The following is a 25,149-nucleotide window of genomic DNA, read 5'->3' on the forward strand; positions in this document are numbered from 1 at the left end:
CTGACTGAAGTTAAAGAAAAAAACCTTTGCAATATTTTAGAAAACCTGTTTTGAACTTTTTGTTACATTTAACAAAAAGTTAAACCGTTTAAAAATTTAAACAGCTGAAACATTGACATAAAAAAAACCCTGTTTTGTGAGAGCTACAACGTTAATAACCATTTGCATTCAAAGACTTGAACATTACCATCAATGTCTGCGCCCTTGCACCTCTGACCGACCAAACTTTAATCCATCCCTGTCAAGCTGGCTCACTTCCTACTAATCAGTTCTCATCATTCCATCTTTACTTGCCACCTTTTGGCAGACGGAAATTAAATGTGGCAGTTTTATTAGACCAGGCGAGAGCCTTGTAGGGCAAGGAAAATTGGCAATGATTAGTTCAGTTTAGTTTTGGTTTGGTTCAGCAGTGCTCACTGTCAAATCAGACTGCTGGAGGATATTAAAATGGATGAGTGGCCTGACTCGGCGACACCCGTTGACTCGACATACATAGCAAATAATCACATTAAGTTTGCTCCACCAGTTTGCAACTTGAGAAATTAGAAACTAAAGAAGAAAAGCACAGATTAGTGCCTTTTAGAAAAGCTTCTACTGCGTTTTTTTAAACTTCTCACACTGCACCCACAAAAATCCATGGTTTAAAGGGTTTTTATGTGACATAGTAATGCAAAAATAGTGTAAAGATGTGAAGTGGAAGGAAAATGTTACATTGATTGCAAGGTTTAACTTCTCTATTCTTGCTGAGAAAACCACCATGACGCTACCATCACAATTCCTCAAGATGCAACAGACTGAATTACCATGTTGGTTTTTTGTGTTGATTCGGTCTATCACATAAAAAAAACACTAAATGTTGAATTCTTTCATTGTGACAAGACATAAAAAGTTGTGTTTTTAAGTTTGAGGGACATTAATAATTTTTCAAAGCATTGCGCTTTGGTCAAATTCACTTTGCTACAAATGGAAAATTGAGCTCAGCTTTATATCTGATATATAAAGTACCTATGTAAATGCTATTTAGTATTCTTTTTTTCTTTTTTTACCACAGTAGAACTTAGTAAGGATGTTGCTCCCAGAAATAACAGACAATTTGTTTTATTAATCCAATGCCAGCTCTATTTGATGCAATCAATAGGCTGTTTAAAAAGGGAAAACATCAGCCAAAAAGTATCTCAAGTTTTCTTGTTTGTGCTGAAGCTTAGATTTCAGGTTTTGGTCATGAGGTGTTCCAACTTTGGGTTGCAATGAGAAAATAATAGGGCACAGATAAGCTCTGAATTATTCATACTTTTAATGTGTATTTATATCCATTCAACCAAGAAGTTTGTTGCTGACACTAAATGAATAAAACAGGGATCCCTCAAAGGATAAAACTTTTAAAAAAAGGCATAAAAAGATTGGAAAAATATGTATTTGTTTATAGATGTTTAAATTTTTTAAAAATCACAAGCAATTTATAACTTTCTAACTAATTAACTGAGAAGTCTTTATTGGTGTTACAACATTAATTCTCTTCACGTTTTTGGATTTCCACTGGTGTTTTGACAAAGTTTATTTAGACCTCTAGAGTTTCTGCTAGAGGCTTGAATAAAGTTAAATTGAACTTTGGATCAACAGGGACACCAATGTGGATTGTAAACAACCAGGGAACAAGTAGAGTTTATTTTTCAAGCCGTTGTTTTGCACATTAAAACTCACCAACACAGAGAAAAATCATTTCCAGCTATGCTAGAAATGTAGATTATATTTAGGCTCAGTCATGTATCCCTTAGGGAATCGGTGGAGTAAAATAGTTTGAAGAGATAGGCACAAAAGGAGCATTAAAGTTTCTCCTTACACACTATGACTGCTTTATGAATTATAAATTGGGTGATAAAGCTTGTCGAAAATGAAACATTATCTAGATTCATTACCTGAAATATGGGCACCTCTCAATGGTCTTCGTCTCAACAATGACTGCTACGACCACAAAAGCTAGAGAGTGGAATGATTATGAGAAAATGCATGCCTGACCTTTAAATGCAGGGATGAGCTCATCGCCAACAGGGAAAAACATAACTCTACTTGTACCTGAAAGTGAAGGTTAAACCTGGTATTGTGCGGCGTAGGTGCATGAAGTATTGGCAGGACTACCAGTTCCTTTACACCGATATTTGTATAGTAGCGACTTAGCTTGTATAACTTAGATATAAGCCTCAGGAAGGAAACCTGCTGATATCAAAATGAAAGTTCATTTTTGAAATTGGTAGAATTGATTCAATTCTTATTTTTCACACCTTTATGAAGATCACATTCCTGAGAAAAAAAAATATTTGCCTCCTTACAGATTTTGTATTTTTATGCTTCAGACAGTCATACAAATTTTAATATTAAAGATAACCCGAGCGAATACATAATTATTTTAAATTATTTCATTTCATGTGAAAATATGACTGTCCAGTTGTTAAAACTGTGTAATGTGGAGAATCATCCGTTCTCCATGCTGAGTTCTTGACGTATGAGGTTGAAAAAGAGTCAGTGAGTTGAATTCATGAATTCCATTTATTAATACCAAAACACAGCTGGTCCATTTCTCATGCTACCTTTAGGAGTAACAGACAAAATGGCACCCAAGAAGAGTTTGTGAACTCCTTTGTTAGCCTCTATCTAAGCTACACTCCAAAGAGGGCGTTCCCTTGTGTGTCATTTGCATTTCCTAACATGTCATTTCTTTCAGGTTTAGTATAGCAACTAGCTAAAAGAGACAGAAGGAAAACACAGAATTTATTTATTCTCAACAGTAATAAATGAAATAATTAAGGTCACAGAAATACGTTAGTAAGTATAGTTCATAGATGAATTATAAGAAGGCGACGTAACAAAATAGAATGCATTTCAGAAAAAAAAAAATCTGCTTTTTTTTTTCTGAAATTTTAAATAGCTTTTTTTGCATTGCTGGGATTGCATTGTTGATTCAGGACCTGTACCACTGAATTTGATTTAAATAATCTTGAAGGAATCCATCAATTGGCAATGTTAAACTCAACCACTCGTTGTCCTGTTGGTAGTGCAACAGGACAATGTAAGTATGCCTCTGAATAGCTTAAATGGTTTAGTCTAAATATTGACTCGACTTAAATACAATAGAGACATTTTCCACAACTTTCTCTGCTTTTTGCATGCTACAAAGTCTCTCTTCTTTGTTTGATGTCTTTCAGAAGAGCTTCAGGTCTCTTTAAACTGGAAGCTGCATTCACACATGAATCAAAGCAACTAAACAGCTGTCAGCTTCAACACTACAAGAGCTGACGTGTGCTTTTTTTTTAAAGCTTTGGACAAGTTGTATATTGGTTTGAAGAGAAATGATAAGACAATAGCCCACAAAGAGGAAAATAAATGCATTTAAAGGACTGACAAAGTCAATGTCTCACCAAAAACATGACAAAAGGAAATGGAAAGGAAAAAAACAACACCTCAATATGGTTCTCCTAGTTTGACCTTTTAACATACAGTCAATGTTTGCTAAACAGTAGCTAATCTCATTCCTTTTCTGTGTGCTGCACAACAATTTTTAATATTTCTATTAGCCTCTCAAACATTCACTTGCCAGTTTCAAGGCAGTAAAATAAAGGATGCCCAACAGCACTTGGCCTATTGTTGCTTTTATTAAAAAAGAAAATCTCAATAATGCATTATGGTTTATATTTTCATTTTAAAGGGCTTTACTACAAATAAACAGTCATCAGTCTTTTGCCTCAGCCTGCTTGTCCTTGTAGAGTAACACAGTGATACACAGGACAAACAACCATGTAAATACACACATAATACCTCAGGGCAATTTAGAGAGACCAACCAACCAACAGAAAGGTTTTTGGACTTTGAGAGGAAGCCAGCCCAAACTTTCATTCAATTTCATGCAGAAAGACCAGGAATCAAACCGGCAACCTTCTTGAAGCAAAGCAACAGTGTTTACAATTGCACCACTGTGCATCCATCTGATAAGCATAATTAAAGGGAAAAAAAAGTTAAATCTCCAAACTAATTGCTCACGGAATCTCTGTTAACCATTTATCTGTAATCGGTTAAACACTGACTACAGATAATCTGTTAGATGTTGTGACCAATTAGATTTTATCAGTATGTTGAAAAAGTTTGAGATTTTGTTGACCTTACAAGTTTAAACGTGAACTGATAGCTGTGGCTTGCCAGCAGCAATAACTTTAACTAATTCATGCCTAATCACAGTTTGTTGATGGTAGTATAGAAATGTAGGTTTATCCCGACAGAAGTGGTAAACATGACCTTTAAGACCATCTCATACCTGATAAGTGTCAGCAAACCAAACCCACAGAACTAACTCACACCGTGAGCAGGTTTTTGTTTATCTGTGTGGGTATAAAGTTGGGAATTCGGGGCTCTTTTGACCCAAGTTCTATCAGGCCAAATGACTCATCAGCTCTATGGTACACAACAGATGGAGCTCGGAGCTATTCAGATTCCTATAATACCACTCTATCCACCCATTCCACCCACACTCGGCGATGAGATCCATCTCCTGCTCATCCGCCACTCAGTGACTCAAGTCAGTCCTTCTGTTTACAAAAATATGCTTTCAAGTTCCCATAAATTTGTATGAGAGAAGAGGAGAGAAGAGAAACACATGGAAGGAAGAGGATAAAGAGACGTTTAAGCACGTAATCCTCACTTGTTGTTTGTGCGAATATATTACCGCTTTTTGGAGCAAAAGCCCTCATTTCCTGCCTGTTGCAGCCTCGCAGAGCCTCGTTATACTGCATTTCATCAGGCCTCTTTGTGAAACATCGACTCCTTAAATCACTATTCATCTTTCAGATCAAAGCGCCGTGACTTCAGCCCTTGACACCATCAAGCTCATTTTTTAATGCCGGTTTTTTAAACTAAATGCCTCGCTTGACACCGCCGAAGCTCCTTCTTTTTTCCCCGGGTGAACTCTGCTCTCCTCCGTCCTTTTGGGAGTACCATAAATGTAACCCCAATGAGCTCAGTCAATGAGAAATGCGTCGACATGCAGCCACTAGATGGTGCTAGTGGATCACTCATGCAGCCACAAAGAGGGGAGAGAGGGGACACCGACGTACACGCTCCATTATTTAGCAGACAAAAAAAGGAGGGCAAATCATGCCTAACCTTCTAAACGTGCCTGGCTGAGATGAACATTACATGGTTATGGAGCATAATCATGAGCTCCCACTGATCTGAGAATGTTGGAAATTAGGGCAGGCACTGGCTTAGTAAATGGGAAAGCAGTGAGATGGAAAGCTGCATATAAAAAAAAAACGAAAAAAAAGAGAAAAGCTTTGGACAGATCGTTCCAATTGTAAGTATGAAGAGAGACGATAAACAGAATTAGAGGCAGCACAGAGCAAACTGAAAGAGACACAAGACAAACAATGTGCCTCTGCTGTTTGTCGGTCTGTGTGATACGTTCTTAACTCCCCAAACTACAAAATAGAATACAGCAGCATGCCTAAGCAAATCTGTGTGACAGGCATATCTTCTCAGATGTGCCGTGCAGTTGCACTCCGTTTGTGTGCATAAATGCATGTTCGTGCAACGACACTTTTCGTAGGAAACCAAACGCAGCTTGTACCCGATAATTCACAGCAGCGGGGTGACACTCTGCCAGCTTCCAGCTGGAGCAAATTGTGAATATATATACAGTATATATATATATATATAAAAAAAAGCTGTGCAACTTTCTGGGCGGATGAAGGGCCAGACTTAAATTCACCGGGATTGTTTCTGCTTGGAGGCTTTGAGAGGGAAGGAGGTGGCGGTGGAACAGCGTTTGTTTGTCAATGTGCTTGTTCAGGAGGGAGGGAGGGAGAGAGAGGTGCAGGAAACACAATTTGGATGTTTTTGTGTAGGTGAGAAAGCGGTGGCTTAAAACGGCTGAGACGGAAAGGAATGGGTACGTGTAAAGTGGGTGTAAGCATGGTCTAAATGCTTTGTGATGCAACAACACTTAAACTCCTCGGCGAAATTTGCGACAGCAACACAATCAACCTCTCCAAAGGCAACAATGAGCTGCAGTAGCCCAAGAATCAGGTTGGAAATATGATATCAAAAAACATTCATCTAAAAGAAAGGAGTGCAGCCACATGGATTTTATTGTTCGGATTCCCCACTTCAAGCTAAATTATACATTTAGATCCGCTTTAGAGACCCAACAGGTAGTAATTAACCTGAAGGCACCCCTGAAGTAGTGACAGTTACCACGGCTACCATTCACCACACATTTTCAGACTTTCCCTGTCCCAACTTTCTGGGCACGAGAGTGCTTTTGGATGATTTAACAGGCAAATTAATGGATGGATGTGTGTGTAGATGGAAATAATTGATGAACAATTTGAACTTTTGGACAGTAAGATATGAAATAAAATCAGTGCAATTAATTTTTTCAATCTTATCGAGATCTGGAAAATGCCTAAATCCATGCTTCATTAGACTGAACTACTTAGCTAACCCTAAGCTAACCCTAGCTAACCTGACCCCCTCAAAGTGCTTTGTTGTATCCTTCAATGCACCAAACTACTGTGCTAACAATGAAAGTGGAAATCATCTTTTTCCTTTCAATGAGATTTGGGTATACAGAATGAGTGAAAATAGGAGATCTGTTGACGGAGCAACATTGTCTGTTTTCCAGCCACATAGAATCATTTTATAGCAAATCCAGTTACCTTATGTTGTTATAGAAATGCTATATCAAATATGACTTAAAAGAAAATTGACTTTGTAATTTAAAGCCTTGAAATTGGACAGTCTTGCTCCTTCCAACACTCTGCCTTCAGGACGTCATCACAACATCGTTCCTCTATTAACTAGCGTTAAACTGAGAAGTGGCTCGTATAATGAGAACAGCAGAGGTGCAGTTCCACCTGGGGTTGGGTTGCTCTGTGAAACAAAATCTCAGAAGCCTGGAAACTGCAGCTCCGGGGAAGAGCTTCATCCTCGAAGGCGGCACTTTGTGCCACTAAGCATTTTGCGCAAAACTCAAGGTATGTTTTTGATGAGGGAATAACATTACAGCATGATATATAAATAAAAAAGGCAATTTTACATCATACTGCCCCTTTAATATTTTCTTTATTCATATTTTTACAAAGAGGAACAGACATGAAAGGATATTCAAAAAAATTCAGTGTGTCTAATTTATTTTCAAATTTTAGTGACACGTCAGGCGTCTAAATTATGTTCACAATTTTTAAATATGACGGTGTAAAGCAATTACTTTCCAGGTCCATTCTGCTGAGAATAAAAGAAGCGATCAGAAAAAAGAAGGATGGAAATGGATGCAGCTTAAAGTGCAACAGAGTATAAGGATTCTCCAGCCCCTGGCACATTGCAATATTACCACCCCAGTTTAGCTGTAGAGTGTTTTCAATCGTTTCCATCAAGACTGCTCACGAGGGTGCACAGCACTTGGCAGAGGTTCTGTGTCTGAACGCTGCTGACTGATGTGTAGCACAGCGTCAGGAGGTCCGGGGTGTATGCTGCAGGCCAGATAAGTTAAGTGATCTTCTGAGCTCACTGCAGTGCCACCTGAACTGATGGCGAAACACTCCAAGTGAGCAACGACGCTCCGGCTCACTGATGATCTGTGCTGTTCCATAAAGATGGAAGGAGAGAATCTGGATCAGTTTTGCAGACCTTCGTTTCTATTTTTGATCTACAAGTGCCAGAGGACGCATCTAGATGAGTCTGTAATATACAGTATGTGGTGGATTGTAAATGATTTAAGGAGAGTTGGCAGGTAACAGGAAACTGTTACACTGTGATCCCCACCACATTGCCTATTTGCTATACAAAGTAATAAGGTGCGAAATAACATAGATGAGCATTCGGATTTTCTGCCACACTTGCTCATCTCACTGGAAGAGTTGCGGTCCAACTAAAAAGTTTGACAACGTGAATCTGTTCAATAGTGGTTGTGTATTTAATTAAGTGGTCTCAACTCAACTCTGTCTGGAGTTCTGCTTGATTGACTATTTCAGTGTATTGTTTATAATTTTTCGTTGCTTTTTGCCGCTATCATGACCCATGTTGCTGACCTTTTGGTCAGCAAAACACACATCCATCTTATTGGCTTAATGAACTTATTGAGAATTAAAAATGGACACAAAAATAAAACATCAAATTGAAGGAGAAACATAAACATAAAATCAAACAAACAGTGTTTCTCCAATGCAGTGTTTTAAAAGAAAACAAGAACTTTAAGGTGAATTCTGTATTGAATGGTGTCAATGTAAAGAGATCAGAGCAGGTGCAGCATGGGAAAATTTGAGGTTCCAGCGTAGCAGCTGCATTTTGGATTAGTTTCAAAGAAGTTTTAGTGCAGAAAGTAACAGCAGAATTACAATAACCTGAGAAACAGAAGCTTGAAATCCATCTCAGTATTAGATATTTTAGTATCTTGTTTAACAACCATTAATGGATGAAAGCAAGAACGACACACTTTTGACAAATGGGCCAAGAACAGAATCCCGCAGAACACCAAGCTTAAGGATGATTAAAAAGAAATTAAAATTAGGCGCAACAACCAAAACAGTTAAAGCATAAATAAAAGTTGACCCATGCAGAGATGTGCAAGAGATGCCTGACAACATTTCATCGTCTGAAGGAACACTTAATGATGTAATGGCATCATTACAGCAGACCATCTGCTGCGTCCGAGACTGATCTGGCCTGGGGTAAAACAACCATTAATTATTAAAGTAGTTACTTTTTTTTTTATGTTGGCATGAATTCAAAACTTCTTTCAGGTCTCAGGTCTTTGCTTGAGACACACAGGGAAATGTGTAGCGATTCTGTTGTCACTAGAAATTTGATACTGCAGGCTTAAAAGATCATGCTAGAATAAAACTGGGTGGTTTGTGGATTACTCATGAAAATAAGATTGTTAGAATTGATGTGCTTTTACCTGTTTAAGTTTACAGATAGTTCAGACACATAAAAAGTTGAGACACAAAATTCAGTTTGACTGGAAAAGCTGATATTTCAATGAGAACAAGATAGAAATGGATGGAAAAGATTCTTCCAATAAGTGTGGGAAGATTTTTAAGATTCATTTTGGCATGTAAAAAAAAACAACCTTCTCACTACCAGACATGGATTAACAGAAAAAGGAGACAGAAAATATATTGGATTACATCATAGGCAGAAAACCAGCCAAAGTAAATCTCTCCTGAAGTTCAATATTTCTTTAATGTGACAACACATCTGCAGCTCCACAGAGGCCCTTTCAGCAAGGCAAAGCCCTTCAGTCTGCTCATCCAAACCGCCAACATAACCCGACATTTAAACACACGCACAGAAGTTATCTGAAACAGTATCTGACGAGGTTCACTAAGCCTTGATGAAAGCTTTATGTCTAAAGCAGTATGTGGCGCATGGAGTGCTGTTAGTAGAAGCTGTTTTTCTAAGTGCTGATTAGGGCTGCTGACCGCGGCCTGACAGTCCCATTAGTGACATCTCCTTCATGGGCCGGGAGGGGACCCGGCAACACTGTCTGTCCGTCTGTCTTTCAGCGCGGCTATCTGCGTGTTCATCGCTTTCACTTATTCTGCCTGCTTTCACCCCTTTCACACATACTTCCTCTGGGTTTCTCATGGCCTACAGTGAGCATGGAAATGTAGCCATTGTGTCAGATGTTACATTTCATCCTTTGTTCTCATTCTTTTTTTAAAGCTTTTGTTGGCTCTAGTGGCCTTTGTTTGATAGTGAATTGACAGGAAAGTGAGTAATGAGAGATGGAGGAAGACATGCGGGCAAAGGTCATCAGGCTGGGATTCGAACATGTGACGTCCGTGTCTAGGACTAAAACCTCCATATGTGGATTGTGCTTAACCCCTGCGCCACCAGAGCAATCTGTTATTTCACATCCTAAAATCAAACATCAATAGTACTGCTGCTAATTGGAACCATTTGCAAAACTGAAAAAACATGTTTTGATCAAGAGTATGTCGACATTCAGTGTGTTTTAGGCCTGCATCACACTATATTCAATACATTTTCTTTAAATGCATATCCTAATTGTGAAATCCTCGTTGAAAAAATCAGTGTTTTATTTTCTCTCAGACACTAACTTTATTTTATATTTTAAGTTTAATCAAATGTGAAGAAGCAGCGGCTCTACTCTGAGCCCCTTCCGGATGACTGAGCTTCTCACCCTATCTCTAAGGGAGAGTCCAGACACCCTGCAGAGAAAACCCATTTTGGCCGCTTGTATCCGCGATCTCATTCTTTCGGTCATGACCCAAAACTCATGACCATAGATGAGGGTGGGAATGTAGATTGACCGGTAAATCGAGAGCGTCGCTTTTTGACTCGGCTCTCTCTTCACCACGACGGACCGGTACAGCGCCCGCTTGACGGCAGACGCTGCGCCAATCCGCCTGTCAACCTCCCGCTCCCTTCTTCCTCCATTTGTGAACAAGATCCCGAGATACTTGAACTCCTCCACTTGGGGCAGGACACCCCTCCTGACCCGGAGAAGGCACTCTACCCTTTTCCGACTCAAGACCATGGCCTCGGATTTGGAGGCACTGATCCCCATCCCGGCCGCTTCACACTCGGCTGCAAACCGCTCCAGCGAGAGCTGCAGATCACGACCTGATGAAGCCAGAAGGACCACATCGTCTGCGAAAAGCAGAGATGAGATCCTAAGGCCACCAAAACGGATCCCCTCAACACCTTGGCTGCACCTAGAAATTCTGTCCATGAAAGTAATGAACGGAATCTGTGACAAAGGGCAGCCCTGGCAGAGTCCAACTCTCACTGGAAATGAGCCCGACTTACTGCCGCTCATACAGAGACCTGACAGCCCGTATCAAAGGGCCCGGTACCCCATACTCCTGGAGGACCCCCCACAAGGCTCCCCGAGGGACACGGTTGAACGCCTTCTTCAAGTCCACAAAACACATGTAGACCGGTTGGGCGAACTCCCACGCACCCTCCAGGACCCTGCCGAGGGTGTAGAGCTGGTCCAGTGTTCCACGACCAGGACGAAAACCACACTGCTCTTCCTGAATCCGAGGTTTGACTATCCGACGGACCCTCCTCTCCAGGACCCCTAAATAGACCTTGCCAGGGAGGCTTAAGAATGTGGCCCCCCTACAATTGGAGCACACCCTCCAGTCCCCCTTTTTGAACGGGGGGACCATCACCCCAGTCTGCCAATTCAGGGGAACTGCCAAAAACTTTTTGAGCTAAATGGAGTTATTTGAAACTGCAAAAGCTGCACTGTGAAAGAAATGTGGGGTTTAATTTCTACCTTGTTTCTCCATCTAGCCTCATCCACTTCTTGTCTCTTTGCCTTTTTCTTCAGTATCTCTCCTCATCTCCCCCATCTGCTGTCAGCCTACAGCGCTGTGGGTTTGCTGAGAGATGTTAAGAGCCAGGAGTGATTTATTACTTTTTCCTCCTGCATGCTCCATCATCAAATATTACACCACTGGCTCCTTTTTTCCTCATAGATCTGAGAATCGTTGGAGGCTATAATTCAGAGCACTGTGAGCTTGCCTGCAACTAAAGACTAGTGTAATGTAGTGTAGCAAAAATGTCTCTTAGCTGATGGTGGTCTCATGTATGTTTCTGTTGCACTCTGTATGTAGGAACACCTGGAGGGCTTTAATGAACCCAAGATCCAGGAGAGAGACAACTGAATAAGGTGTAATGATGTTAAAAAAACTCCTGGTGGTGGAGGAATAACACAAAAGAAGGACTTGGGGAAAAACAAGCTTGTATTAGTGAAGCAGCTCTGCTTGACACTTTACAAGGCTGACGTGGCGTCACAAAGGAGCTCTTAGCCTCATTTCTCATTCTTCACAAGAGAATTTCTTTCTTTGTGATTTGATTCAAGAAATATAATCTTATTTCCTCCATTATTGCCATCTCCTGTAAGGACCTGTCAATTTGATTTTAATTGACATACACTTAATTAATTCATCGTCCATGCCGTAGTTAACCGGTTTGCATCTCTATACTGTATGTGACAGAGGCAGAAATGCCATAATAAGAAAAGACAATTTCCATTTTCTATGCTTCACATTAACCATGGGTCCGAACACTTTCCCATGGAACTAAAACAAAGTGATTCGCTCTTACATTATGCAAACACACCGACCTAACAAGGTGCTGTTAGATAATTACATTGGCATGGAGAGCTTGAACAAAAAACTAACATGACAATCCTTTCTCTCTCTCAGGTGTGTGAAGAAGCAGAATAGTTGGAGTAGAAGTACAATTATAGGGAATACTTTTCATGCTGATAATCTCAATCACGTTCTTTAGTTGTGGCATTAAAAAAAAACTCTTGTAAAAGGAAAGGCATCTGTAAAAGTGACATCATTTTTATTTTCTTTACTAAAGTTCCAACACTTGCGAGGATAAAATAACTAAGGAATCAAAATTTAATTTACAATACGTACACAAATGTGACTAAAAATGCACATTTGTGCCTTTGAAACAAGGCTGGGTGGATCCATGTTTTCACGTTTCAACTTCTGACCTTACTATCTGAATTTCATCTGTGAAACATGTGTTTTTAAGTATTTTTAGTTCAGCTGATTTCCTCTTAAGGGCTCAATTTGTTTGCAAGTTTAACTGTAGATTACTGCGCACATGCTCACCAGGGAATATTAACTGTAACTATACACTGTCCAGTTTCTTCACTTGTGGTGTAAAACCAACACAAAAGTCCAAAACAAAAGGAACCAAAACCAAAAAGAGAAAAGACAAAAAAGCTTTACTGTGATAACTTGTCTCACTTTTTTAAAACATATGTTAAAGTCCATTAGAAAATGTTTTATATTAATTGCCTTCTGTGTCTGTCTGTATTTATCTTCCAAGCCAACCAAACACTAAATAAAAGGAGTTTTATCATGTCCACTCAAACTTTCTAAAAGCCAACTCTAAAAAAAAGGAAATAAATATTCTGTTCTGCTGTAGTTCTGTTGTTTCAGACACATAATTAACCAGTCAATCTGTTATATCTAAAAAAGGAGTTCTGAGTTGTAGCATTTTTTTTTCAATTTAATATTAAGCACAAGAGTGATTCTGTTATTTTAGAATAAAATACTCTTGATAGCTTATGTGTTTTAAGGCTTAGTTGGGAAAAATTTACTTTTTTACAATGTAACTTATTCAACTTTAAAATAAATTTCCACAACAGCTTGTGAAAATTAGTGTATAAAAGGACTAAGGAAACGTTCCACCTTAAAAATACTTCAAATGGAGTATCTACTTAACATTTCTTTTCTCAATAAGTCCTGAACAAACTTAAAACTTAGTCCCATGTGGAAAAAAAATCTCTTTAAATTCAAGTATTCACACTTCTTTGTAGAGAATATTTTTTGCCCAAAAATGTAATTGTAGTCCATGCTCATTTTATTCATATGACATTCTCCTGCTTTTTATAAAATGACAATGTACTGAGTGCTTGTAGAGGTGATGTGCCAGCTCTCAATAATAACCATGCACTTCAGCAGGTGAAAGAAACATTTCTCACTCTCCACTATTCCACCAAAATAAATTCCCTGCCAGCAGAAGTTCCATTTATTCCCCTAAAAGACAAAATGCCTCTGGCTTTGACAACTTATGTTTATGGCAGTTCATAGCAGGCAAATTAGCTTGATGCCGCAGGTGCAGCGGCAGCATCAAGGTTCCTTCTTGATTCAAAAGAAAAAGAGAAGAGAGAGAGAGAAGAAAAAAACTCATTCCATTCATATCCAAGTACAACTTGAGGCTATCACCTTGGACATGCTTACTGCACTAGAAATTCCTCTCAATCAAGCTTGTTGGTGTGTTTCAGAGAGTTTCCACTGGCTTGAGAGCGCCTAACACTCACATACACCCCCCCTCATGGGTGGAAAACATTCACCAATGAAAGGTGAGGACCATAAAGGTCGACCATGCCGTGGGGATTTCTCTTTTCACACCGATAAAGATCAATTTGAGCGTTCGAGGCGGTTGGTAATAAGATATAAGATGGTTGTAAGGGGACTTGTCTGCCAAAAATCTATAGCAGAGGCCATCCATTTTACCCTGCCAACTGGGAGTTGGAGTGAAGACTGGACAGCCTGAGCACGCGCACACACACACACCCACACCCACCCCCACACACACACACACCATACACATGTATGTTAACACCAGCAATGGAATATAAGAGCTTTACACCTGTTTCTATCTGCTCAGGGATTTCTTACTGTGGAGGTGTGAGTTTAATTTTATACATTTCCTCCATTTTTCCTTTTCTTTTTATCTCCTACATATTTATATTTTTGCTGTTATTCTACTGTGGGTGGCCAGGCAGGTGCAATTTGGTTGGGCCCTTATCTCTTTAAATGAGACTGGCAGCTGGCATTTTTCCCCCCCACTAACAGATTACAAAAGAAGTGAGGCAGAAAAAGTTTCCTTCACACTGCTTTTATCAGACATGGCGCTGACCTTCACAGCAGGGTGTCAGACTGCTCCAATCACTAAAGTCTCACCACATCCAAACAAGCTATGGAAAAGATTGAAAATGGAGAGTAAAAGTCAAGTGAAAGTCGTCTGACACGCATGGAGTTCGGTGTCATCGTCAGAATATTCACCGCTGTTACTTCATTAGAGAAAATGTCAAGCTGTTGCAATGCACAGCCAAAATAAAGCTAAAAAACCGATAGGACGGTATGAAATTCTCTCAGTATTTTTACACAGTAACCTTGAAAAGTACCACAATTGTATGACATCATGAGATCGACAGAAAGATTTATGAACAAATATTATAATGTGATCAGATTATTATTAAAAACAGAAAAATATAAACTGCTGCTTCGTTTAGCAGCAGTTTACTACTGCTAAATGAAAACATACCGATGATTACAGTTGTAATAATGCTGCCATCTCACAAGCAAGCCTGGTATAGATAATACAAAAAAAGTTTCTTCAAAACAACTTAATGTGTAATTTTAAAAAAAGTTATTTCAAACAAATATTTGTTCAGTGTAGTAGCTTCCTTTCAGCAAGCTGAGTGTTCAGCAAACAGGCGGGGGAGAGAGAGTTGCATTAGTCTTTGCTTCATTCACCCACCTGAATGACTTTCACTATATAGTATAACAAAACATACTAACATTTTAAAAACAACTTTTTTCAGATTTTTCATTGCTTGGTGTACTTTGATCCTGGAAACTGGCTTACTGACCAGTGCAGGAAGCTTTGAACAATGAACAATCTATCTGTGGACAGTTTTCATGTTTTCCTTGGGTAACCCATGGTTACAAAAGTCAGCTGGTTAGTATGAAATGTACCTTAGATAAAGCTACATGGTTTTACAATATCACGGTATTTTCACAAACATTTAAAAACTACATTTATAGTATGATCTATTTCTAAAAATATATATTATCTTTGGTGATGTTTTGATATTTTAGAAGATCTAACAAAACAACAGAGTATAGAAGAAACTTAGAAATACATTAAAAACTCTACAAAATTCTGCCAATGATGACATGAAAAAGCATAGATGTAAAACACAGCTGGAAAAAGAAAGACTGAACAACTTAAGACTGAAGGCTAACAAATGTCAAAAGCTGATTAGTGAAAGCACAAATCATTCAATTCATAATCACTGAATTCATGCAGTTTAGCCACATAGCTCCAATTTACAACAAATGTCTTTCTCGAGGCACTTTGCACAATCAAAGTTTTTATTTCAGGGAGCCCAACAGCCTGCATCGAGTCAACAACATAAAACAGATCACACATAAATACCCTGAAAACAATGGAGTAAGACATGTTTACATATAAAGCTTCATATTCCACAGATTATGACAGTCTGCTGCTAAATGATACAATGTATTAAAGACTAGGATATCATAATAGCATCTTGATATTGGTAACTAGTGAATGACTATTATAATTTTTTCCTACATTCTAAAAAGATGCATGTTTGATTGGTGGGTTACCTTCAATTGTCTTAGGTTTCTGTGTGTGCTTGAAGTGTTTTCTGTCTTGTGCAACTTTGCTGACCTAGTTAGAGTGGACCCTGCCTCTTGTCCAGTGACCGCTGAAAACAAACACCAGCTGCTCTCTCACAACCCTACAAGAATTAAGCAGGCATACAAAAATGAATGAATCGAGATTTATTCTATTAGATCTACAGATCACGAAATATGTGGCAGTCTCCAGACAAAATCAACAAATCTTTATCATAAAGCATTAAAAGATCTATCGTAGTAAATGTAATTATTTATGAGGTTTCTCTTTTTGAACAGTCTAAAGAGAGAAAAATTATAGAAAATAAAATACAACATTTTGATCCCAATACTTCATAAATTTTACTTTGCAGGAAATTGCCCACAGCACTGGCAGCAACGTTTACCTTTTCAAAGCACAGGTCTCCTTAAGAGAAAATTGCACTCAGTTTTATCCAAAACGCTGCAGCTGTGAAAATAAACTTCAAAGCTGTTAGGGAGGAGAGCCAATCATACCTGGTGTATGTTTTTATATTTTTTTATGAAAGACGTAGAAGCACTTTTGGATTTTATCAAAACTGTTCAATTTAAGAAATACTTTATTTACTCGTTTCAAAGCAGAAAATAGAACAATTGATTTATTGTTGTTCCGATTAAAAAAAAAAAAAGTTTGTGTAAGTTAAAAGCTAGCAATTTACCTTAAAATTTACATTACTGGATTTATTTTTTTCTGACTTTTCATATGTTTTATCCATTTCACTTTATACAATGCTCTCTGATTTTGCTGCAAACTATTTACAATTAAACTAAGGACAACAGATTAATTTAAATAAACGGAATTAATACCAAATATAATTTATATATTTGAATGTATGCAATCATTATACACTTACAGACCTCCATAGGTTATATTCATATTCAGCCATCCAAATTATTATTTAATTATGCATTTTGAGGATAGAAAGAGACTGTAGCAAAGGTTTCCATCTTTGCCAAAGCAGTTTGTTAGCTTTCCTTACTATGTTTCTCCATCACATTAACACACTGATGGAAAAAAGTCATTAAAATTAAGTTGCTTTATGATTAGATAATAGAAAGCATTTACTTCCCCTTTAGAAGTCTTTCATAAAACCAGACTATAAAGACTTAAAATAAAACACACACACCCCCACCATGTCAGGTATGTAAAAAGTAGCTTCAGGTGCCTCATGGCGCATCACACACAGAAGCCACCGTCCTCGCCGCAGTTGTTCCCACTTTGACCCCCGAACCATTTCCTCCATGTCTTCCTCTTTTCTCTCTACCCTTCCTCCTGATCAGCTAGAGGCCACTAGTGCCATAAAAACCTTAAAAAACACACACACTCACTATGCTATTACAATTGACAAGTAGAATGTTTAAAATTGCTCCCACTGGTTGTGGGAGCAATTTCAAGTCTTGTCCAGCTTGTCTTAATTGTATTCAGCTGTCATACTGGTCAATGTGGGATGGTTTTCTTCACTACTTGAACATGCTGAGAACCCGAACTCATTGTATGTCTATCTGTTTTTAACAAGTCTAATATGGGCAAAAAGATGAACAGTCCGTCGCCTCTCTTGCTATTACAGCATTAGGTTTTAAATTAGATAATTCCCACAGCAACAGGATCCAGGTTTTGTGGTGCAACCCACAACTTTGTGATGTGATTGGAGGGATGCTAGTCAACAGCCTTAGCGAGATTCACGGTCAAGCTAGGTCAAAAAAATACACAAATAAATAAAACTGCCTCTTCTTTACAAGTTTACGTGCTGTACATGGTGTAAATAGCCTATACTCTTATTTAGGGGACAACATCAATGTGAAAAAATAGTGATGTAACCAATTGATGCAGATTAGTCAACAGCCCTGTGACCAGTCTTCGTCTTTAAGCATACCACATTTTGTGCATTTTCACTCTGCCAGCCCAACCAGCCAAAATCAGATGATCTAAAGAAATACATAGCACACCTTACCTATCAACTAATTTAAATAATCAGCCAATCACATGGCAGAAAATAACTGCATGTGGGCAGCTGGATATAGTGAAGACAACTTGTTAAAATCCAATCTGGGCATCAAAATGAAGAATAAAGAGGCTTTAAGTGGCTTTGAACTTGGCATAGTCGTTGGTGCCAGACAGGATGACCTTGGACAATAAGGATCCACTGGAATTTTTCATACACAACCATCCATTAGGTCTACAGGAAATAGAGCGAATATCCCATAAGAAGCACTGGTGAGGTGCAAAAATGCTAACATAAGCAGTGTGCATAAGTGCGTTTAGATTTTCAATAATGACCACTACAACAGTCTATGTTGGTTTCTTGAATAATTTATGTCCCTTTAATTTTAAATGTGACTCCTTACTTTTTCAGCTATGCAGTTCTATTTTTGATTTGGTTCTTTTTATGTCAAGTTCTCTTCCTCTCTTCGCCGCTCTTACTCAGCCACTCTTTACTAGTTCCTTGTGATTATATATAACCTATGGAAGACATTTTAGGTAGTGCAGCTGTCCAAGCAAATGGGAAATAATTCTGCAGAAAAGACTCCCCCTCGCTACCCCTGCATGCCCTGCATACTGCAGGTACAAGCTGTGGAGCAGGGAAATATCAGTAATTAGACAGAGCACAGTCTCCCTGCAATTAGTATCTGATATCTGAGAGATTTGTTAAGCTTGTTAGTGGGGATATGTGGCTTCATTAGGAGAGGAGAAGTCGTAGCAACAGCAATGAAGATGTTTAATACATATAGAGCTTGCAACCTTTGTCACACACTATTTCCCGTCTCTTTATTCCCAGCCTTTCATTCTCTGTTGTACAAAACAAGAGTTACAGAATAAAATATCGCCATTAAAATCTCAAACTTGTTTTTTTTATTGGTATTTTTATTAGGAGAAATGGGGCATTGCAACAGAAATCAGTACAACTTATACTGCATAAGTCATAACATCTCTGACCAAGATAAAGATTAAGGAAAACTAGCACAAAAGAGGAACTACGTATACTGATGGATACTTACAAGATTTTTATATATTTTTTAACATAATTGAGCGAGACAAAATATGTGTACATAATGTGAAAAGATGAATAAATAATTACATATAAACTCGTTTTTATAGGACAACAAACTAGGAAATAATATATATATATAGCTTTTCATCGTCAGCTGATGTTTCAGTTAATTTTTTTTAATATAGAAATCAAAAAAGGTCAAACTGAAAAACTAAAAATATTCCAACACAAGTGTCTGATTGAGGTGATTGGAAGGATTTAAGACAGCTAAAAAGACAGGGGATATCTCAGATAGGTCATATAGACATAATATATTTATTTTTTCTCAAGTGCTTGAAGACTAAAGGCCCATTAACTTCAATTAAATCCACTTCTGGGGTGAAGTGAATGTCTTTCATTAGGTTGTTAAAATGTCCTATCACTGGGTACAGGAATTATTATGCAGTACTTGAGTTGTCAGGTCTTGAAATTGCTGTCATAGGAAAAGGAAAAATGGACAACTATAAAAGTCTGAGCCTGTAGAAGATCATGCAAACTGTGGTACCAAGATTACTGGTGATATAGTCTGCTTAAAGCTGTGAGTAGCTACCAAAACTAGACAAAGGAAGGACAACAGGTGAAATGGTATTGCAGCTAAGCAGCGTGACGATAGGACAACTGGGTTATGTTCTTTATAGCTACACAAATCTTGTACTAAGTTGAATAATTACATTGACTGGATTTCAGCACCCCCATGTTTGCAAATCTCTCTTTAGAAATCATGCCTACTGTAACCGTTTCCATTTTGCAAACTTGAATTCTTTGCCAATAGGGAGTATTGTCTAAGTTTTAAAAGGTAGAAAACATCTTCCTGGTGATTTCCTGACACGCAGCAAATCACCAGGAATTCGACGTCAACTAAGTAAATTATATAGCATTATACAGCAAATTATATACCATATACTGTATATAGCACTGTGAAAGAGTCACAACATGCTTTACACCATGTTTCAAATGATTATGCAAGTGATATTTTCTCAGATTTTCTTAAATGGTCAATGCAAATGATGGTCATTATAATTTTCAAGTCATGAACTACTACAGTATAAATCAAATTTTACTGAACAAAGCTCCTCATGAGAACAGTATTTTTTTCAAAAATAAAAAACTCAAAATGCACTGTTCCAAATTATTATGCACAGCAGATTTTCTAAACATTTTATGGATTATAAAGAACTGCAAACGGACATTCTTTGAATGTGCAGCATTAAATGGTCGCATGTACTAAAATCAAAAGCTATTTCAATCAAAAACATCTTAACAGACCGAGTTACATGTTAACATAGGATCCCTTCTTTCATATCACCTGCACAATTCTTGCATCCATTGAACTTGTGAGTTTGTGGATAGTACAATATTTAATCTTTATGACACTTAAATCCAATTTGCATAATGATTTGGAACATGTTGTAAAGTGAAAATAGTGGCAAAAAAAGCCAAAAAAACCCCCTGTAAAAACACAACGAAAGAAACATTTCAAGTATAACTAACCTACCTGTGAAAGAATAACTAATTTTATTAGAAATAAGGGTAAGACGGGCTGTGGTCAGGATGAAAGAAATATTATTGCCAAGATACACTTTGTCACCACATATTTTTTTAACACCCTCTCCCATGTTTTGAGAATGTAAACTACCTAAGCAAGTTCATGTAAAAGTTTACATCTTAGGATCCCATTCATCAAAAAAAGTACTAGAAACCACAAACATGATAAAAAAAAACCCAGACATGTTCTTTGAGTTCCTGGGTTTTACATAGAGCACAGTAAAACTTATCTAGTGCTCACAAGGTTCTAACATTGGCTTCAGCCTTTCCACACACAAAGCCTCACAACCTCCATATGTCCAACTAACCAAGATCGAGATAAGAAATTAAATAATTTGTCCTACAACTGCAAGCCATGTTGGGTGGGATTAATCCTTAGAGGAGCAGTCTTCAGGAAAAAAGTGTATGGTGTGTTTGAAATCAAAATGGCAGACCTGCTACAAAAAGAGTTTTAGTAGATTGCTTTAAGGTCCATCACATGTTTTCTGTATTTCTCCATCGGTGAAATTTTTAGTTTTCCTCTGCAGAATATCAGTTTTTCAAGGAGTTCATTTTGGGAGGTGTGAAAATTCCCCATTGTCGCTATCAGCTCAAGACTGTTGGTTTGGACCAGAGCAAGACGCTCCAGAGCTATCTTGAGCACACACACAAACATTTACACACTCGTGGATGGTAGCCAAACCAGGAGTGACTGACTGCAGCCATTATCGCAGACATATCTCCAGACAGCGGTTATCCAAATCTGTGCACTCTGCTTGGCACAGCAACCTACCACAAGCCTTTTAGACACACTGCTCTGGACAGATGGATAGGAAAAGGGGAGAGGTGGGTAAAAAGAGAGAGAAAGAGCGAGAGGAAGAGCTAGATGCAATGCATTACCAAAGAGAGATGGATCGAGCAAGGTTTGGGGGTGAGAAATTGTGAAGAATTGGGGTGAGAAGACAGGAAGACTGGGAGACTTGAGCCATTTAGATGTGCCATGGTGGAGGCTGGATTAATGAAAGTAGATGGATGTGGTTGATGGAGGAGCAGACATGCAGTGAGTGAAGAAGACCAGACAGATAATGACATGTCAGCGTTAACCTGCCCTACTTCAGGAAATTGGCCCTGACCCAATGTTACTAAGACGACATGAGATTGTTCATCATAACATGCAACGCAGTCACCAGGACAACACTGTAATGCAATGCTTTCAAAAACATTTCTCCTAAAAGAAATTGTTCATGCTACAAGAAGGCCAAAAATATTTAGTTTGGACCTATCAACAATGAAGATGTTGCAATAACACTTTTCAATAACACAGATTTTGAATAAGAGATGATCAAATGCAGTTCTAATCAATTTAAACCATTTGACCATTTGGAGGCAAAGGCTTCAAATGACCCATCTCATTAAAATTTTTCAGTTGCTGTACAGTGGACGCTGCCTTCTAGCACAATTTTCACAAATAATAACTAAATTATTTGTGAAAAATTACCCTACTTAATGTTTTATTTTTCCAAAAATATTCAAAAGAAAATTGTTGGCAAGCTGAAATACCTCGGCGCAGTGCAACTTATCACACTATTGGCTTAGAAAGCACCCAAAGGACCACCATTCCTTTTTCTTGGTGCTGATGTAGATAAGTAGATAAGTAGAAGTAGATGCTTCATTTGAAGCAACTAAATAGGCTCTCATTTATATAGTCATGTGACAAAAATTGTGTTATCTCGTTTGTAAGGAGGCTTCTTCCTCCCCTTCTTGACATGAGGTTCAGGTCAAACTGTCTCGCACAGAAATCTGTGTGATATTTTGTAAAATTGGTCTAAGGTTTGTGAGTTTCTAAATTTTGCAAAGTTGTTGTCGACAGAGGAGACTGTCTGCAGAAAGGTGTGGTGCTGTCTCCATGACGATGTGGTTTACCTATATGTTTAGGGCGTGATGTATACTGAAGCGTGGTGTATGTAAAATACTAACAACCCGCAACCATGTGACCACACGTCGACTGTTTGACTTTGGATAAAGTATCCGATTATCCTTAAGACTGCAGATGCTAGCTTCTGCCGTGTGCTGAGACGTTTCCTAATGTGCCCATTAATGCATGTTAAAATATATTTGGTGTTTAAACAATTGAAATGGGTGGCTGTAAAAATTTGTAGAAGGGTTCTCATGTATATGTGGATTTGCGTTATTTGCAGAAAGGTAGTGGTGACTAACCCCCGTGAATTTGGGGGGTTTATGGTACAACAATATAATCGTCTATGATGCAACACATGTGATACCTCCTCCCCACTGACAGGGCATGCCAGTAAGCAATAATAATAATAAAAAATATCAAACAACATAACTTTCCCCCCAATGCTCTTGCTGTCATTCCAACTTGTGGCCACCTGAGCAGTGAGGCATATTGGCCACATGAAAATTGCTATAAACCTGCTAATACTGCACAATGATCCCAATTTATTGGGATAATTTGTTGGTTATTGTCAGTTAATCTTTAATCTTAAGGTTGATGGTTGGTACATTTTACCATTTCATGTCCAATGTTATCAGAAAATACAGAAATTATCCAAAGAAAATATTAACAATTTGTTACAAATGCATCTTAAATGTTAAGAACTGAACTTAAAAAGTTGACTTAATAGTAAACCTCAGTAACTCAACACAGTGGTGTGATCATGTCAGTGTGGATGGAACACTCCATGTCTATTTTCACCATTTTCAACTGAGCCAAGAGGCTCAACCATCATTTCAAAAGTCTATTAAGTGCTCTATCTGTCTGCCCTCTTAGTGCAGTAGTTCTTGTCTGAAACGTCCGCACCCATTCACAGACTTACAACCCTAGTCATCATCCTTCCTCCGCCACACTTTGTAAATCCATAGTGTTTTTGGCTTTCATTCCTATCTTCTCTCTCTCCACTCCTGTTCCACATCTCACCTTTTCTCACTCATTTTGTATTCCTTTTCTTTTTTGTACCATCATTTCATGGCCTCTGTCCTCTTTTCTTCCACATCTTTTCCTCCACAATCAACCAGCAATTGTCCGTCTCTCTCGTTCTCTCTCTCTGTCTGTGCCATCCTCAGGCACATACACACACACTCACACCCCTCCACGCACACACCTGTGCAGCAATGAAAGTCTCGAGGACAGGTATATATATTTAATACATCTGTAGGGATTGGTCAAAAACTTTCCACTTTGTCAAAGCGAAACAGAAGGACGTTGGAATGGTAATGACATGTCACATTTGCAAGTACACACACATTTGAATGGAAGTAAACATCTTAAGCCTACACATGCACCGATCCCCAAGTAGTAATGATGCAGCTGTCATTCTGTTCATTATGGAAGAGAACAAACTTTGTTGGAGACATGTTTTAAAGCAAATGACTGAACTCTGGCACCTACAGCCGGTGTGTTTTTTATTGAAAAGAAAGTTTCATAAACTGTAGAAGTTCTTTTCTCATGAATGCCAACAACAACTGTTCTAATTTCAGTGTGTCTTTTATGACAACATTATGTGTAATATAAGCATGAGTACATATGAGGTGACAAACATTATTTCAAAGTTATTCCATTATAAAATGTCAACCTTAGAAATCAGTAATTTACACAAACATGCACTTTTATCTAGATATTTGTATTTAGAAAAGTGCTTAACTGATTAACTTAATATTTTATTCTGTCATTGTGTTTTATCTGTGTATCCTTGTTTTATCTGTGAAGCAGTATGACTTTTTATCTGTGAAAGGTGTTACATAAATAAAATGTACTTACAACACACCACACAAGGACAGATTTCACCCACACACATTCAGATGTCAGACAGGAAATCTAGCAAAACGTCTGGAGATCAAACATGAGTTTAGAGTAAACAAAAATGGCCGACAAGGACAAAGTAATGGCAATATTTTGTGAACTATTTTCAAAAATAAAAAGACATCTCAACCAGACTTTGCAGTTGTTTTGTCTTCTATATTTTGTTTTTTCTTCTGTTGTTTTTCAACTTTCTTTCTGATTGGCTACACATCACATTTAAAAAGTATTGTTCGCTTGTCCTCAGAGGGTGCGATATCAGGCCAATACAGTCCCCATATTCTCAATTTGAGATCAGAGTTGTCCCAAGATGCTTCCAGTTAGAATGGATCGCTCTTAACACACCACATGTAGCATGAACATCTCATAATATTATCTTTTGAGCCATCATAGTCATCTGAGAGTCCTTAAGGTTGTTGAAAAGGGAAAAACCAATCAAAAATCATCATTATCGCACTGTGTGAACCAGGCTTCAGCCACAAAAAGCTATGGGTAAAGAAGAGGGCCTTTCACAGTGTTGCATGCTAGAATATTTGTGTGACTATGAGTGGAAGAATTTTTTTTTTTTACATATACAAGGAAAGGGGACAACACGTCTTGCAAAGCAAAGTCTTAAACATTTGGGGAAGATACACAAGCTGTCTTATCGTGGGTCTTAAATATAGAATATTATTTAAGACCTATGACATTTTTTTTCAGAGAATCCATATGTGTGATCTTAAATGTCAAAACAGATTGATAGATCTAAATGCTCAATATTTGT

General features: G+C 38.1%; 1 protein-coding gene across 5 annotated transcripts in view; it reads right to left on the reverse strand.

The window, feature by feature from the left end:
• The window catches only part of astn1 (astrotactin 1), a 351,664-nt gene that overhangs the window by 54,404 nt on the left and 272,111 nt on the right, over window positions 1–25,149 (reverse strand). The gene's annotated exons all lie outside the window — the stretch shown is intronic.

The sequence above is a fragment of the Xiphophorus hellerii genome, chromosome 6 (genome assembly GCF_003331165.1).
Source record: "Xiphophorus hellerii strain 12219 chromosome 6, Xiphophorus_hellerii-4.1, whole genome shotgun sequence".
Taxonomy (NCBI): domain Eukaryota; kingdom Metazoa; phylum Chordata; class Actinopteri; order Cyprinodontiformes; family Poeciliidae; genus Xiphophorus; species Xiphophorus hellerii.